The 19,057-nt window shown below is 44.1% G+C and overlaps 1 long non-coding RNA gene across 2 annotated transcripts in view; it reads right to left on the bottom strand.

Moving 5' to 3' along the window:
- LOC119130965 overlaps nucleotides 1-18,779 on the bottom strand; it is a 73,350-nt gene extending 54,571 nt beyond the window's left edge. The window contains exons 1-2 of one of the 2 annotated variants that reach the window (XR_005099567.1): nucleotides 18,136-18,779; nucleotides 12,872-13,097 (exon numbers count right to left, since the gene is read on the bottom strand). This is a non-coding gene — a long non-coding RNA (uncharacterized LOC119130965). The remainder of the gene's footprint in view (nucleotides 1-12,871; nucleotides 13,098-18,135) is intronic. The other variant, XR_005099566.1, reaches the window with a different exon arrangement.
- Nucleotides 18,780-19,057: the final 278 nt, after the last annotated feature.

Raw genomic sequence — 19,057 nt, 5'->3', positions numbered from 1 at the left:
CACACACGGAAGCGGTCAGATGACTGGATATGTATCTCGGGACTTTTAGCCGGTGGCTCCGCGTGGACGAGTAGCGGAAGTAGGCAAGACGTTTCGCGTTTTATTTAGCACTGTGTGATGTCACGTCTTCATTTAGCTAACGGCACTCGGTCCATGACACACACACCCGAGTTAGTTGTCCAACTTTCCAAGGTTTCTATTTGATCACATACTATGTGTTATCAATAGTATTGATACATTTCATTTGACAAATCAAACTCATTGGCAGATTTCTTTTGCCATAAATATGCTCCAAGCCGCTTCCCATGACAAGGTGAAACAGGAAGAAGAGGTCAGAGGTGACGTGCACTCTAATTTGTAATTGAATCTCAGCGTGGAAAAGCGATCAGTCATTGCCCGTGGGCTGCCATCGAGGAGGGGCAAGGAATCTTTCGCCCTCCTCCCAAGTGGTTGTCGTTGGAAATGCAGCTATGGTTTTCGAAGTCACGAGCTTTTCGCAGTGATGACACAAAGCAAAACAACTCCGGCCAAACAGTTGTACTTTACCCAGGTAGCGACCGACCGAGCGTTCGCCGTTAGCATCGGTGCCAATAAGTACAACAACCCATCGGATCTGCATGTCAATTTCTCTTGTTCTAATCAAATAGAAAGCCCGCCGAGTAAATATCTATCTTCTTATAGCCCGGGCTGTTTACAACACAGCCGCGGCTGTATAAACGACGCGTGGCAAATGAAGAATTTCTTTTAAGGCGTCGGGCATATGCCCGATATAGGAAACCCATAGCGTCAGTGGCTCCATATTGGATGCGGAGGTCAAAGGCTAGCGAAGGTCAAAGGTGTTGTTCTCCTTTCTCATCACGAAGTGCATTAACATCTTCTGCCCGTCCCGTCGCGTCCAGATGGCTCGGCGGGCCCGCGGACAGATGCTCCGGTTTTGAAAATGCACCGTCGAGAATATGCGCGGCTCCATCATCGCCACATCATATTTCAAAAGGAAGATGGATATGGATGCATAAATAAGGACAGGCTGCATTAAGTCATTGATTCTCTGCGTGTAGCTCAACTTTCACCGAAATTCTTTGGAAGAAAAATGCTGTTGACATGAAAGAAGTTTTGTTTTGGGACCGAGGGAAGAAAATGTAAAGAGATCTGAGCTGAGGACAAGAAACGGTCAAGTGAGCTGATGGGATTTGACAGAGATCGCTATTGTTAAATGAGAAGTTCACATTTACTTTACGCTGCCGCCAATCTGAATCAGATCCAGTTTAAAATGTGTTTCACGTCAAAGTTTCAGACCCTGCACACTCAGCAAATTGATAATTGTGTGTATTTAGCTACTCAAATTATTTAAAAAAATAAAACTATAAGGAGCCCATACAGAGGTGGGTAAAAAAAAAAAAAAAGAATCAGAAATAAGAAAATAGTTTTGATTGATGAAAATAAAGTCAGACTATCACAAAAAAATAGGAAAAAATATAGAAAAAATGTTTGTGAGATACTAATAGTTTAAAAAACGATTTACGGATGTGATGCATTCTTTAAAAGTGTATGTTCTGAGCAGAGTAATAATCTTATGTTGATAAAGTCCAAATATTGTCCGGAAAGCTTTTATGTAGGAAAACAGTGGGAGAATTTTTTCAATGACAAAATCTAGTATTTTGGTACAAGAATAAGCAGACCTTTCTCTTCCTTTCGAATATTGTATCATCACTTTACAGTGTGAGAAAAAGCTGTGGTTGGAGTGGTGCCAGTACAGTAGATAAATGCCTGTTTATGGGCGTACTCGGTGTGACCTCGCCTAAGGGAAAAATAGGCAGACACTTCTTAGAAGCAACCATCAGATTGCATGTGAACTGTCTCCTAGGGTACAAGGTTTTATCAAATTGAATCTCTTAAAGTGCTTACCCTACCGTTTGTCCTATTAAAGGTTTTAACATGTGTCTCTTCCTTTAGAATAATGAGGCCTTGGAGTAAACAGCGTAGAGTTAGCCATTATCGCCAAATGCTAATTAGCCAAAGCATTAGTGTAAAAAAAAATGAAACAAAAGAAGCTAAATTGGCTTTTGGCTCTTTAAGTACTTATTACTGTAATATTGTATTTTTCCTCTTGTAGTGCTACAACCTTTTATGGAAGTTCATTTGTTAACCACTATATTTTGTTCACATTTTTTATGGATCATTAAACATGAATTACCTTGGAAGAATCCCTACTGATTATTAAAAAAATAAAATCATCATGAAATGCTCAATCCTTCCCAATCTCAACTGTCTAAAAAAAATTAAGTGATATAGCAAGATGGGGAAAAAAAACATGCAGGAAAAACCAAATATATACACCAAGGGCCAGCTAGCTAGCTAACTTGTGTATTTTTGGATAGTTTGCTACCGCCTTTTGTGTGAATAAATGTCACATGCCTGCCAAAGCCCGTCTGATCAATTTAACGGTGAAATCAGCAAATCGGGGCTGTTAATCACTTGGCGTCCCGTCGGCCAATCGACATGGCGCTCTGACGGGAAACCCCGCCTCTTTGGTTGCCAGTCATTATTTTTAAGCGCGGCGAAACCCTTCAAGGCATGCGAGCAAGTCAAACAAACGCCGCCGTTCCAGGCCGCATGGCACCCTGCCGTGAGGTTTGGCTTGGGGGTGCCTCGGAGGGACACACACATTTGTTCACACACGCACACACAACACCAGGCTGCCCGGAGACCTCCGACATGAACCTGCTTCTCTCACTCAGCAAGACATAAATCAGCCGGCTCTCAGCGGCCCTGCTGGCCCCGCAGCGCCATGCTGAACCTAACTCCACGGGAATCAAACGCCTGTAACAGGATACAAAAACTAATCCGGGCCAGAGACAATCGCCGGCACAGAGAGGCTGGAGGGGTGCTGATCGAAGACCATATCCACCCCCCCCCCCCCTCCCCAAATCCAACTCATCTTTGTCATGAGACCTTTGGCCCCTGCACAGAGGCGACATGCTATTGTGAGGTGCTACTGGTCTGCTACTGAAGATGTAACCTGTCAGGTTTCCCTCCACCCCAACGCCACCACTTCACTTCTGGACTCTCTCGGCTTCCCAGTCATTCACACAAAAACAGACACACCAGTAGTAATAAAGTAATCGGGTACAAATACCTTTTGGAATGTCACAAAACAGCTTCCTTGAATTCTGTCTAGTGCAATCATATAGACAAAAAAAAACTAAGAAGAGTTTCACAAATACTGTAAGTGGTTGAGTAAGATGCAGTAATGTCATTTCTTATAGAGGATAAAAAAATAGATGCCTGAGAGAGTAGTGATATCTGTCTACAAGAATCGTCCCACCATTTGTGTGCAAAGATTGACAGGGTTGTAAAACATCAATGCTAACCGTTAGCATGCCAATCGTATTGTTTACATATTAGCATTATCCAGGCAACTGGCTATTTTAAGCTATTGTACATTTTTTTTCCAGTCAAAGCAAAGCATCTGTCAAAACAATACACACGCACATACTATAAAAACAAAAATAGTTAAGTGTGAAAATTGATTTCAGAGGCTACATGGATCTTAAGGCGTTTTCCTTTTGTAGTTCTCATATGAACAAAAAAGTGCTCACGGGCGGCCACAGTAAACGATCCAGTAGCTTCCCGCTCGAGTCCTTCTGCCTGAGCGCATCCATCCCAGACTCCATCTCACCACCCCCCTTCGCCCCCCACCCCCACCCCCCTCCCCAAGCAGTGTTGCTGGAATGCCTCTGTACTCTGCTGTCCTGATAGAGTGGCCACTGTTTCACTGCGATAACATCAGGCACCAGGGCCTGCACAGCCATGGGGCTCCGAGACACACTTTTATGACTTAAGTGTCTGGGACACATATCTGCAGCCATCAGCTCCTCTGTACACCCTCATCACATACTTGCACACATGCACTCCTGCGCACGCACAGCCACCCGCAAAGCATGCAAATGCGCGCGCAAACTCACAAACACGTCTTTGTTGACTCTGCTCCAAACGAAATCGGCTTGTGTTTGATTTGCGACACAGGCTGTGTTATTATCTGCAAATTAAGCTTTTGAGCGTTGCCTTCAAGGCAATCATTGAAAACACCCTCAATTGTAACAAGCTAGCCTAATCCTAAAATTGCTGCAAAGGTTTAGAGTGGATGAAATGATTTTGCTCATATTAAAAAAAAAAAGGCTAATTGATCATTATAAGATGCTTTTAAGAGGAATGTAAAACATACAAATGTTCATATAAGTTATCTGAAGTATACAAATGGTATGTAGTGGACATTTTTAAGATACTTAACTTGAAGGATTTCTCAATTTCCTGAAAAGTGGTGACTGCAGAAATGTTCATATCGTGTGCTTTTTTTTTTTTTGGGAGGGTCACTATAGTAGATTTATATCATATTTACCGTAATTTTCGGACTATAAGTCGCACCGGAGTATAAGTCGCACCAGCCATAAAATGCCCAAAAAAGTGAAAAAAAACATATATATGTATATAAGTCGCTCCTGAGTATAAGTCGCCCCCCCACCCAAACTATGAAAAAAACCGCGACTTATAGTCCGAAAATTACGGTAGATTTGCCACTGGTTGATTCTGTCAAAACTAGGGGTAAAAAAAAAAAGTTACAATTCTACCACCTCTTGTCTATGCACTCATGCATGCTTTTAAAGCAGCAAAACCACCAGATTCATTGGAGTGAGCAGGGCCCGGACTGCACTTGAAAGCAACCTCAAAAAAAAAAAATAAGACGCAGTGCACCCTTGATGGACAGCACCACTTGACTCGTCCCCATTGACGGTCAGTCACTCAAAGCAAAAGGAGGATGAGATGAGTTTCTCAGGGGAGTGAGGATAATAAAATCAGTGTGTGTGTCGTGAGTGGGAGCCATATTTGATGGTCTAACAGAATGAAGGTCTTTGGCGGTCTTTTAGCTAAAGCAAGCACATTTCTTTGAAGCCCAGCCACCTTGGCTGCACAAGCATTACCGGGCCCGAGCTTTTCTATACATTAAGCACAACACAAGTGCATTACGGACCGCCGCCCCAATTGTACTCTCTCTTGTGAGTATAAATATGATCCCAACAGAGCTTTTGATTTGCTGTTTTTTTTTTTCCTTTTTTTTTTACTCGCTTGCCCCGGCGCTGCTGCTTCTCTTCTTCCTCCCCTCCCGATCGGATTAGGATCGATTGTAGCGTAGCAGAGCCCGGCCCAGACGCGAGGACCGGGACAACGCCGTGGCGCGATTGTGCTCCTCATGCCCCGCCTCGGAGACTATTCAGGCGACTAAATAGAATGATTTGCCCTTAGATGTCAAATTTCCTCCGAGACAAGGATGTCAATACCAATTAGATTGTCTGCAGTTGCCTTAGTTACGCCAGCCTGGCCCACCGCGCCGCCGCCGCCGAGCCAACCTCCTCCACTCCAAAGACACACTCACTCTCTTTTAACATCTCACTCCCATCGCTCTTTTCTTTTTTTTCTTTTTTTTTTGTAAGCAGAGTGGTGGTCTCGGCACCAAGCCTTCAGCCTCAAATCAGTTTTATGACTGGCGCTGTGCAGACATTAGGCTAACTCCATTAGCCTCTCGGACCGAGATGGCCTGAGGGGATACTGTGGGGCCACGATGGGACTGAGTAGGTAGCCGTGTGTGTGTGTGTGTGTGTGTGTGTGTGTGTGTGTGTGTGTGTGTGTGCGGTGAAAGGGCGAAGGAGGGGCTAACGCTGTCTTAACGCAGAGTCTTTTGGCATCTCCTTAAAGGTCACTGTCTGCTGGTCGGAGGAGGCCAAAGCCCAGCGGAGCGAGAACGTAAACAAGAGAAGGAGAAGAGGGCAGAAAAATGGATTAACGAACAAATGTAATTAGGAGGAAAGGGAGAGACTGGGAGAGAGGACTGTCTCCACTTAGAATGGTGGCTCCTGCAGGCGCTTAAGTGCAAACATGACAAACAGATGTGGCCATGGCTGGCCAGACACAAGACTACACACACTCATTAGTATACAAGTGCGCCAACACACGCATGGATACACATCTTCTCCGCTTCCTTTAACGCTACTTCACCTCTCGGAAGCACGTTGGGTGATAAGAAGGCCGGCCGCTTTGCAAAAAGTCAATGCGACGCTGATTGCTGTTAGGTATTTGAGAAGCGGGATGGACCGTTTGGACCGAGACAATGATAGGAGAAGTTGCAGAAAATCGTTTCGACACTTTAGCTGACATGGTGTAAAAACGAAATGAAAATAAAAAGCCAAAACCAACATTCCTCCGATACTCAGAGTCTTGGGAAGCTTTCCTCACGACAATGTGCTCTCTGTTTATAACAATACTCCAATATGAGGGCTTACTATCTCGGGCAAGCGGACACCATGAGACAGATTTGTCAAGATAGTGTGCGACACAACGGGCCGGTTCTGAGAAGCCCGGTGAAGAATTTCATTGAGCCAGGCCGCTCGTGACGCAAGGCACTCTGGATGAGTAACTGTGAGGTAAATGCAGGTTTTGTTTGCGTGTGTGATGTATTCACATCAAAACGGCAGGGGGCTTCAGGTTGAGCCTTGGGGTTTTATTTGAGAAGCTGTCATGTGACTGGCGGCTAGTGTCAACCTCTATTGTGACCAATCAGTACGTCTGTACGTCATTGTCACTCGTCAAGCTTGACTTGGGTCGAGCTTGAACGTGAGCGTAGAAATACGATAGCTTTCAAGTGTATTGCCGCCAGTTAATTAGAGATGATGTCATGACACTTCATCTTTGAAATAGGCGGCAGTGATCAGTTCGGCGAATTTGACAAAAAAAAAACTTAGCCGATGACTCAATGCAACTTTTTTTTTTTCCTTTGTATTTTTATAAAAAATAAGGACTTTTAAAAATCTCAATTTATGTGATTATATTATAATAGTGTTGGATGCTTCTTTTGATTATATATAAAAAATAACCCATCATAAGCTTTCTTCATTGATTGAACAAAAATGAAGTATGACAGCGTTTCAACTGAAAGTTAGCCAAGATGGCTACTTGCCCTTTTTGCGGACTAAGAGTGAATCAATCGAGACTTGATTTATTGCCTTAACTCTTGTTTACATAAAATATATGTGCAGGGTGCTTGGCCGGCCTATAATGTTTCAGTTTGTTTTTCTATCAGGAACATGACACTGTAGACTTTTTTTCCAGTTTTCTTTTTTTTTTTTTTGTCCAATGCCTAATTAGTTACTGCAATTGGCTAAAATCAATACCTTCCCGGAAAGCCTTCGAATAAGGACACGTTAGCTCTGTTTTCACTTTTGTGTCATCGGGGAGCAATGAAGAAATAATGCAGTACAATTATTCATGTTAGTTAGCAGAATCAGTTTTTCAAAAAAGATGTTGGTGCAATTTGGCAGTTTTTTTTTTTTTTCAAGGTAATTTTTGGGCATATTTCCTTAAAATTTCTAAATTATGACCAAATTCAAGAATTTGCAGGAGGTACGTATCAATGACGGTTACGACTTGGCAGAGGAATTTGCCCAGGCAATCCTCGACATTTTCATTCCATTTCAAAGTTGATTTAACCTCCCGGTGACACTCGTTGCAGATGCTTTGAAATGGTTGTAAAAGAATAGTTTCTGCATGATGGCGTCTGCGATTAGGCGGCACATCTGCACCGGCAACAAACACACACACACGCACGCACGCACATACACACGCCCCCGCAACGGCCCCCTCCAATTTCAGATCTTGGTGTTGGTTGGCAGCCAAGGCAAACATTTCCCGTGAATAATTGCACGAGATTGATTTCAACTGGGCCGATTAGATGGGGTTTTCGTAAGAGAGGTAACAAAAGAGGCACGGCGTCAGGAATGGCAGGAGGAAGTCGAGGAGATGCCGAAAAGATAAACAGGAAGCGGAGGAGCGACTTTGACAAGCACGAGGATTCTATAACCAGTCCGACCGCAAGCCTTTTAAAGGTGCATTTCTCCTCGCCGCCGGCGACGGGAACGCACGTCCCGTCTAGAAGTCTGACGCGCTCGTCAGTCAAATGGGCAAAACAAATGCTCCACCGACGACCACTTATTTCTCTTTTACGCTCTGGGCCCTCCGAGGGTTTTCCCAGCTCCCTCCGTGCTGAATAAGCATGCGGAAAGTGACCATTAAATCTATTGCTGATGGAGAGACAAGCGAAGGGGAACGTCAATATTAACGTGGACAGGATTTACTTGCGCGACAGGCCGCTCCTTGCGGTGACATCATCGCCGACGCTCGACAAATTGCAATGTGGGGGTGATGACGTCAATCAAAGATTCTCATTTGTCTAGCCATTCATTTGGGATGATTTCGGGTGACTGAAATGCTGAATGAAAAAAATATATATATATTCATAAATAATAATGAATGATGTGTAGTGTAATTGGTGAAAAATGAAAGACAATATGAAATATTGTTGGAATGATAATATCATTCATAATATCATTACTATTATGAAACATTTGGAATGTTTGAATGATTGAAAATGGAGCAAATAAAAGTGTCCTCTCAAAAAGACTTCTTATGTCCAATATATGGCCACTAAGCACTCCCCCTCACCACCTATTTGAGGAAATACGGTAGGTTAAGAGATTAAAGGCTTGTTTCGCAACACCCGCTCATCTTTAAAGTCACACTGCCAGCCTTTTGACCATTATCGCTGCAATTAGACGCCGCGTAATGAAAAAAGCATGTGAACGCGCATACTCCATAAAATCCTACTTTCAGCACCTCTGAAATTAGAACTTAAGTCCCCCCAGAGGGGCTATTAGGCGACAAATCCCCGCCATTGACCAAGTTCTGCCCTCTGCCCGCTCATGACTGACACCCCTCCTCCTTCCCACCCGACCTCTTTGAAGTTCATCGCCGCGGCGACCGCAGCATCACATCCTCTCCCGAAAGCGCAAAATACCGCTCGGCCCCTTAAGTACGCCAGGGAAAGAGTGAAGGCAGGTCCGCGGGAAGGGAACCCGGACAAATCGGAAGGAGCCAGATGTTTGCGTCCCGTGCAAACCTGTGTAGACATGCGCTTGCCGTGGGCTTGCATTAATGATGGCGGGGATCCAGCTTAAAGGAGGGGCGGGGGAGTACATAGGTTGCGGCCATGCACACACTCACCAAGTCACATGTGCTTGCAATAAGTTGATCCTTGCCGCTCTGATCCAACAAACAGATGCAAGAAGGCCAATGTTCTTTTGCCTAAATTGGGGGCTTTTCAGAAGACGGGAGAAAACATTAGAATTGGGTCCTATCAAAATTTATTTATATAGAAATTATAGCTTGACTTTTAGGAGTGGGGAGGAATTAAGCAAAGAGACGAACATGTGCCTGTCGTGCGTGCCGCACGCCAAAGTCATCACGACCGCACGGGCTCATTTTTTTGAAAATCCATCATTTTTGTCGACAATGAAAGCCGTTTTAATGATTCATCTCCAACTTTGGAAAAGGCCCGCTCATAAAAATCATCATGATATTTTCATAGGCATTCATTACTCTCATTTAAAATTAAAATTTCCATTTGAGTAAAAAGTAAAAATCATTGTTTGAGTGCTGCACAATAGTTCAGGGGAGTTTTATTTTTGGACATTTGGCGGAAAGGAACGCTTGGCTTCTTTAATATGATAAAACTGGGAGATTTATTTTTGTTCCTTCTAAATTCTAATCACAAACATGTTGCTCTATGTCAATTTGAAAATAAACACCAAAGTCCACAAGCTAACCTACGCTAATGCTGCACTAATGCCAACCTAAAATGTCAACCACAATAAACAGGCTAACAAATGCTAGCATAGCACAAACAAATCGTACAACAGTACTCGGAACCAACCAAATTGCTCATTTGTGACACACATCACCCCTGGGCATAAAATACTTGTCAGAAGTGTCATGACTGGAGGAATGATTACTTGAGAAAAAAAAAGAGAGCGAGAGGGAGGGATAAAAGAAGTGCAACAGAAGGGCAAGCGAGGGTGAATGAAAATGTAAAGATTGCGTGGAATGCTCGGGGCTGAACTGCGGATGAACCCCCGAACCCCAATCTGCACCTGACAGACGACGTTATTTGCATTGACATACAACCGCAAGCTAGCAGCCGGTGTGTCAGAATTCCACATTAGCATGAAGAAGAAAAGCGCGTGAAAACAAATAAAAATACATAAAAAGTAAATATTTCCGCCATGAGAGAGAGTGTGGGAATATTCCACATCCCCGATAATTGCGGTACATTTAATATGTTAACATCCTGTGCCGCGTTACCTCAAACATACATTGAGGTCTGGAGGGAGTGTGCATGTGAAAGTTTTACAGTCAATCAGTGGCATTTTCAAACGGGAGGAGAAAAAAAAAGTAGTGGGGAGCCAACCACTTAAGTCAGGGAAGTATAGTGCGCTTTAACAGAATTGTGCAAATTATTTTTTATGGTCATTTATGGGTTAGCGTGTCACTTGGCACTGTTGCTAGGCAGATTTCTTTCAGTTAAAATGTGAATATGACTATGCTCTTTAAATAAGTTCGACATGAAATAAAAAATATATTACAAATAAATACAAATGATAATAAATGAATAAATGATAGTAAATGACACTTTCAATTGTTTTGGTTTTGTAGTTTCTTTATCCAATATACTGCAAATATAAGGCTCCAGTGAATTTTTTTAATTACTGTGAGGCCTAATAACATTTTATTTAAAAAATTACCCCTCAGTACTTAAATCAAGCAAATACAACTGAAGTATACTGAACAAACTGCAGTGCACTTGCTGACAAAAATCTATTTAAGCTACTCTAACTCGAACAATTATTTCAGTGATTCTTTTGCCTACCACTAGAGGGGGCTCATGAAAGAATACGAAACACACCGGCCTAAAAAGATCAGAACGCGAGATGGTTTCATGTATAATAGCGTACGTTTCGGATCCAGATTTTACACGCGCCGTTAGCACCTTTTGTGCTCTTGTCACATCGTTGCCGGCGTGATATCTGCGAGCTGTCATCACCTTTTTCAACGGCGAGAGTGCAGGGAGCCAACGACGACCGCCGAGCGTTGCCGTCGGAAGAGCGTTTAAGCCGCCTAATGCCATGTTTGTTTTGTTACGCGCTCTCCAGACTCCCGCGCCGCCATTGGCGCGATGGCTGCCACGCTCCTCCCCTCTCCCTTGCCCTTCATTCACTTTCCCCTCACTGGTTATTTTCTTTCCCCCCATTGGGCTTCCCCTTCATGTCGGCCTGTTTCCTCCTCCTTTTTCTGCTTCTTCTTCTTCTCCTCCCACAGGGGGCCTTTTGCATTCCTGCCAGAAGGGGCGGAGGTGTCTGCGATCGGGCCTTCATAAGGACCGGCCTACTGCTCTCCCTGGGAAAACCGGTGCCCCCTACTAGCCTGGCAAAGAGGGACCCCGGCTTCTCATTGAGAGCGCTGACAGCCGAGACAGCATTTGTTTTTTTGCGATGGGGTAAAAAGTGAGCACATTACTACTGCAGGAGATCCAGAAGAGTCTGCTAACATCAGAACGGGAGCAAGCAAAGGAGGTGGGGGGGGGGGCTGTTAAAGAGGTAAGGCTAGGTGGGGAATGTAGGCCCGAAATGAGTTTGGAATATGATCCACGGGCTGGAACCAGTCAACGTTTCTTGACCTGACGTGCGTATGAGATAACACGGAAGCCTTCTCTCACACACACACACACAAAATTCCACTAATCACTCGCAAAGCATTGGCAACATTTAGGGAGTCTTTCTCCCCCATTTTGTCCCCCCCCCATACTTCCTGGCGTATAGCGCCCGACACCAGGCACAGGGGCGGCGCATTGATCTTTCATCGCACTATACATTTAAAGCTGACGGCATGAGGGGAGCAGAGCCCCCCCCCCCCCTTTTTTTTCTTTTTTAAACGGCGGCCCGTTTGGAGCCTAACTCGGATTGTTCCCCGTTTCCTCAGATTGTTTTTTCACTGAGTCAGGCCGCCGCGCCGGGCCGCTCTGAAGAGGTAAGGCGGAGTTTACGCGGACGCTCGGGGCGGCACGTAACAAGCGGGACACTCACACAATGGTCACCAGCACGCTTGTTTCTTGGCAATTATGCATGCGTGTTAAAGCGCACAGAGGACACTCAGCACGCTAAGGCAACCTGCTTTGTTGAATTCACAATACGGATTTCAGGCGTACTGCAAAGTTGAATGGAGGTCGTTTGAAGAGAAAAAAAAAAAAGTAGAATTTATATTTAATACAGAGGAGTTATTCAATCGATCCGTTATATGGTTGTGTACCATCCGATGTTTTTTTTTTTAATTTCAAAATGCACTTTATATTTAATACAGAGTAGCCATTTAATTTTTTTGTAATTTCATCAAACACCCTTCTAAGTATTAAAATAATTCCCGGTGTCCATTTTGGATTTCTTTCCTTCCTCCTCCTGTTACAGTTCATGTGTCTCGCAATTTCAGCTATCAGTTAAGCTTGGGCTTCATGTTTTCTTGTCTATCGACAAGTTGCTTACAAATTGGCAAATTATAGTTAAGTGGTGCCTCATCATTTTAAAATACAAAAATCTGCTGAAATGATCAGCATCGACGCCGTTACATGACACTTCAACGAGCGTCCATCCAGTTCATCCGAGCTAAATCTGACAGTGTGGGATCGATTAAAGTCAAGGATAGTTGTCATAAAAATTTGCATGTCTCACTTGTGAGTATAAAAAGGAAACCGTTGCTTCCTTTCGGCCGCCCCCCCAACGACAAACAGCTGCCGCACGACTCGTTTGAAGTGCACTTGATCACATGACTTCATCGCATCCTCAACTATTAATCAAAACCGTTTTGGATTAGCGAGAGGGGAGCCGAAGAAGGATGGCTCTTAACGCAAATCAAATTGCACTTAATCGGCTCAAATTACCTTCATCAATTTGCATGAAAGCCTCGGCGGTGGTCGACGACGTCCAATCATACGGTTCATTGGCGAGCGCGTGGGCGCGGCCCGCCGCGTATCCCGACGGTATTCCATTGATCCCGCGGCCGACTGGCCGGCCGGCCGGCGGCGGGAGGAGGCGGCGACGGGCGGGCCCTGAACTTGGTCATCTCGCCGGCGTGATATCGGGTTGCTCCGCCGGGATCTGTTCGGACTGGGAGAGAGAAACAGACTTTGGATCAGCGGATCAATTTTCACTGGACCTTGAATCTTTTGTTTTAGGGAGTTTTCAGGAGACACACAGATGGTCACACATGACACATTGATGGAGCAAATAGTGTACTGTCACAACTGCCGGGTTATAAATAACCTAAATTGGGTGAAATACTGTCGCTAACCCAGCGCCGGGTCCAAAAGTGACCAAGCTGGGTTATTCAAACGGAGATTCAGGATTCATGATTCAGCTAAATGGAGGCTCACTATTTGGCAAGCAGAAGGTCATTCTCAGCTCTTGCTAGCTCGCATCCTGTTTAGGTCATAGCATTGTCACATATATTACGAACAATACTTTTAAAATGCCACTTCACAAAAGAAGTTCAAGCTACTCTAGGTTAAAGATGTGAGATTAGTATTTGGCAAAAAGTAGGTCGTTTACAGTTGCAGATTAAGGCTTAGCAATATATGGAGATAATAAACAATGCTTGAATGCACAAACACAAATATTAAACATTCTCATAAACAAACAATACAAAAAATAATTACTGAATCACTTGACAATGCAAAAAGTGTGGTTTATTATTTGGCAAGTTCAAACTAACTACTACTATTTAGATGTGAGCTCACTATTTGGCAAGCGGCAGGGCACTCACTGCTCCTACTTGACTTATACATATTTATTAAGATTTAATATGTATTATCATAACAATATACAACTTCTAAACACCATAAAGCGGCATCATTTAAACTGCAACTATTGTTAATTGTCATTTTAAAAGTGGATGATCTTGTTCTGAAGCAGTAAGCGAAGGCAAACAGGATTAAATGTCTTTTCATAATAACCCTGAAATCGATTGGAATGAAAAAAAAAAAGAGATTGTGGTCTTTGCTTTAGCACCACACACACACACACACACACACACACACACACACACACACACACACACACACACACACACACACACTATCGAGGTTAAGGAATCATGACTAGATCATATTTCGGGTGTAGTGTACACAAAGTGGATAGGTCTAATTAATGCGCTCCATCATACCAAATATGCATTTCATAAGAGGCGTGGAAATCATATGACGTCCAGGCTGAAATTGGGCAATAATGAATACAGACGACGACGCCACTTGGGCCCGGCAGAGGAGAGACAGGATGTTTCAGCAGTGAAACCAGAGCTGCTCGCCATCTTGTATTTGTTTATTAAGGATGCGCTTGTACTGCCTTATACTCCCAGGATGCTTGTAACTGAGAGATCGGTGCATGTGGGGCCATCGGGGCGGGCTATGAGCGGTGAATTATTTATTGAGGAGATGGGAAAATAACACAAAAAAAAAAAAAAAACATTGATGGACAGGAGAAATCGCAACGTAGCACTTTAAGGATTTGGATTATGAGTGAAAAATTGCGTTTAATTATTTTTCCATGCTTGTGATTATTTGTACAATATTTGCAAAAAATCCTCCCATTTTTGTAAGTGATTGCACATGAAATTGTGTTTATTTAAAGGCAATTATTGGACTTTCCTCTGATCCGATCAGCTACTTCTGATCAGCAGTGGCGTGCAAAGCGGGGGGGCCAATGGGGGCGGAGGCCGCCGCGTGATCGTGATCATTCCCCAAAATGATGTTTGTGTAAAGTGTTGTAAATGGTGTCTTTTTCTGACTAATATAATCAACGTCAGCATGTTTACGCCGCCGGACCGAGAAATCGGAGATCCCAACAGAAAACAATCTGATCTCCGACCGAGGAAATTCACTTCCCATCAATATTTCTCCATAGCCAGATTTAAATGATTTGGTCGGATATAAAATAAATCACATCTGGTTTGTTGTTGTGGAGTTTTTGTTTTGTTTTGGGGTTTCTTTTCCTTTCATGTGAGGCAGCCAAGGAGAAGCGAGAGTAGGCTGCCTTTTGTCATTCGCTCTTTTTGGAAATCACCGTCCTCCTTCCTCTCTGGATTCCCACGTGGCTGCACTCCTCGTACGATCCTAAATGACGCTGCTCAACGATTGACATGACATGACGACTGCGATTCGACTTCCCAAAGTATTTACGACAACAGGATGCGTGTGAAACTGTTAAATCAATATGACCTTATTTTTTATTTTTACAAGAAAATAATAAAATCAAAGAAATCTGGAGATAATTTACAGCTGGAGTCGCGAGCATATCACTGTTTAAGCTAAAAGCTCCTCCATTAACGCTTTTGTGCTGGCTCAGCAAATAATCAATCATGCTAGTATTGCTGTTTAAAGGAGGATTTACTGAAAGCGACCGACGAACTCGCCGCTGCCTTCCGTCATACGAGCGACAGATTATGATATGGATTTTACGAAGCTAACTCGAGTAGCCGGGCTTCGCGTATCGTAAAAAGACAAAAAGCAGGCCGGGGAGGTTGTGCAAAAGTCGGAGCGGCGTAAAATGCCAGCGATTCGCCGAGCATCTGCGACGCTGACAGCCTGATGATTTGCAGGCCCCCGCGTTCAAACGAGCTCCATGTGAAGACTTTATTTTGCACAAATCAGAGCAGAGAGGGATTTGCATCCAGAAAGGGGGATTCTTTTTCTATTTGATTTGTTTTAAGCAGCTTCAGACACACCCTTTACACTCTCCCTCGTGTGTGTGTGCGTGTGTGTGTGTGCGTGCGCGCGTGTGTGCGCATGCGCAAATGAGAGCTACATATGTGAGTGAAAGGGATTCAACTTTTTAAAGCTACATTTTGATTTTTTTGATTTTTATTCTTACATTTAAGACAGAGCGCTGTTGCAGTCATGAAATTAACCAGATGGCACTATTTTATGTTATACATATTATTTGGTATTTAAAACAGAGCATGGATGTGCTTGTAAAGTTAGTGTATGGAATATTCTTATATTTAACGCAGAAAACTGATTTAATTTTGTAACGAATAGACGCAACATGATTTTTTGGGGCTGATATTTCATAATTGATGTAGAGTAGAGATTTGGATGACTAGGGGACACTTTTTCCGTGCTTGTGTAATTAATAACGGGGGCAGTGTCCCACCAGATGGCCCTATTTCTCCTTATTTAAAAGAGTGTTATATTTAATACAAAGCATTAATTTGGCCGTGACATTAATTTGAGCAGGGCTGAAACCGTGTGTTTGATTCACATCTAATATTTAATTTGAATACAAAGCACCTTGGAAATGATTTGAAGCATTTTTTCCTGGGATATTTTGCATTAAATATTGATGAAAAAGGGGGTTCCACTAATTCCGCCTAGCAATAAGTGGCCTAAAAAGACACGTGTCTTGAAGATACATCATTTGGTTGGTTGTATTTATTAACCAGCCCTAAAATCAAGTGTGCAGTCAGCATTGATAAACAAATACAACATTAAAAGCTCCAAATGTGAATTTAAGAAGGTTGAAGGGGGGGAAAGCGGCTTGCCTCCTTAAAGACTGTCCCAACGCTCGTAAAAAGACAAGTGACATAACCGGGAAGTGTCTCCTGGAAGTGCGCGCGTGCATGTTGGCTTGGTGGTAAGGAGAGAAAAGAGCGCGAGGGTGGGGAGCGGGTGCTTGTGCATCGGCGGCGCGCTAGTTTTTCCCTCTCTCTCTCTTTTTTTGCCCTAAGCGCCTCAGTTTGTGCGCCAGGCGCCGAGCAGAGTAATCTGTTTACAGTGTGTGCGTTGATGGTCATTTTTTATGATGTTGTTTAATCCACAGCGGAGGGAGGAGGAAGCAAAGAGTGAGGGTGGGGGAGGAGGGCGACCGGGTGGGGTGGTGATGGGGTGGGGGCTCTAAGCTGAGGCCCCAGACAAGCTGGCTCCACTGGGCCATCTCTGTAGCCTATAGGCTTCTTCTCTGGCAGCAGAGAGGCAGGTGTAAATCTCTTCCTGAGATCTTGCTCTCCATTTCGCCTTTTTTTTTTTTGCGACACCACTCACCTCCAGGTAAATGCATTTATAAATGTGTATATAAATATTAGAGAATTTGTTTCTGCGCAATGGCACATCTGTCGCTGGGATTTAGCTTATGACAAAGAGAGGTGGGCGGGGCGTCATTTGCCTTTCACTCGTTAATGAGCCGAGCGGCTAGCGGTCATTTGACCAAACAAAGTTGATCCGCGGGCATATCACGCATAGGTCGTGCAACACCTCCGATCACGCAAAGGGTGTGACGCAAAAAAGTTTTTGCAAAGTAGGTCTGCGCCACTCTTGATTAGGACGCGCTGCCAAAGGATGCTTGCAGACATGAGATAATGAGGTCCTGTGATAACGCGGGGCTCCTTTAAGGTTTTCCCATGAATGGAGACTGCCGCCAGTCCACACAGGCACACTGTGTATCGCCGGCTCGCTACTCACTTCTCATTTGGCGCGCACAAAAGCTGATCGGCGCCCAAATCGGAGCTAACAAACCCCACGTCGTATAATGTCCAGCCCCCCGACTAATTAACTGGAATCCCACCTTCTTCTTTTTAAATACAGTGAGCAATTAAAGCGCGATGTGGGCCAGAAGAGGTCTCCGGGGCCACGCTCGGTCGCCAGGAGCATTTGTGAAGGTCTGCAGCTTCTCTATATAGGCCATGGATCTTATTAGGTGGCTGACCCCGGGCCGGCAAAAGGTCCTTTCTCTAACTAAGATGTTTCCTAATCGGATTTTAATTGGTTGGTTAGGGCTTGTGTCCCGGTCTGTGTGGCGGCGGCAGGCTGCATGGTGGAGCCCGCATGAGCGCCGCCAGACATGACACTTTGGAGCTCACCATTTTGGGAAGGGTGAGGGGTGGGGGGGGACACTTCCAACGGTGCAAGGGGAGCTAACAACCTCAAGAGCGGTGGCTCTCACACTTTTTACACAAAGTACCACAAAAGAAAAATCTGTACTTATCACTCCAAGTACAACCACAAAGCCAATGTTAAAATACAATGGTGTAGTAGGCCTAAGTGTTCACACCAAAACAAGACTTTTTACGACCAAAAAAAGGGTCAAAATGTAATGTAGAACGTATATTTGAGATCGCTAACTTCATCAAATGAACTTTTTTTTTTTTTTTTCTTACCGGAGGAGTGCTGAGGAGCCTCAAAGGGAGCCATGAAGGCAAGCATGACCACAAATGACCATCAATTCATCACCCCACGCTTTGATGGGGAAAACTTAATGCAGCAGCTGCACGCGTTCAAGCCTCTTCCGTGCCTGGGCCGCCGACGCTCCTGAATCACATAACACATACACACACACACACACAGTCAAGAAAAAGAAAGGCACCCAGGTTCAACTTACGTCCAAACACGCTCCCCTCCTCATTACCCCCCAAAAATGTCTTCATGCAAAACATCTGTGGGGAATTCAATAAATGAGGGCACGGCTCTTAACCGCATCCGACTTATTTTGATTTTCATGTGGCTTTCGTGTATTGTCTAGCTCAGTAAATACGGCCCGGCGTCGTATTTCAAATGTCACAAGTCTCCTGACGGGACATGCAATTTGAACATGAAAAAGCAGTAAAGCCAAACACAGCTAGTAAAACCAAAAGGGGTGGGGGCTGAAAGTGAGTCATATTTAACTCATAAGAGATCTAAAGGAAGGACATTTAAACGCATGTCGGGTGCGTATAGCCGAGTGCATCTGGGGATCTGGCATTAGCCCCCCACTCCCAAAATTTCTTTTTTAATAGACTATTAGAATGAGGGGCTCTAAAGGTTAACAGCGTGCTTTGTCAGTGCATAACCAAATGAACCTGTTGACGCACGGTGGCCGCAACTTGGTTCCCACCATAAGCATGCTTCTATTAAATGCCAGCGTCTACTTCAGTAAAATATGACCCGCGGGCCACAAAAGGCCAGCGCCAGGTTTTAATTCGACCCGTTTGAGCATTTGTTACATTCGTAGGGGCCCTGCGTTAGCTAAAACATTAGCCAAAAATTCAAATCGCAATAAAAACATGATTACATCAAAACATTATTAATTCACAGGATGTTTAC

Source organism: Syngnathus acus, chromosome 12 (assembly GCF_901709675.1).
Source record: "Syngnathus acus chromosome 12, fSynAcu1.2, whole genome shotgun sequence".
Taxonomy (NCBI): Eukaryota; Metazoa; Chordata; class Actinopteri; order Syngnathiformes; family Syngnathidae; genus Syngnathus; species Syngnathus acus.
Note: the sequence above shows the minus strand (reverse complement) of the source record. Positions and strands in the feature narration are given on the sequence as shown.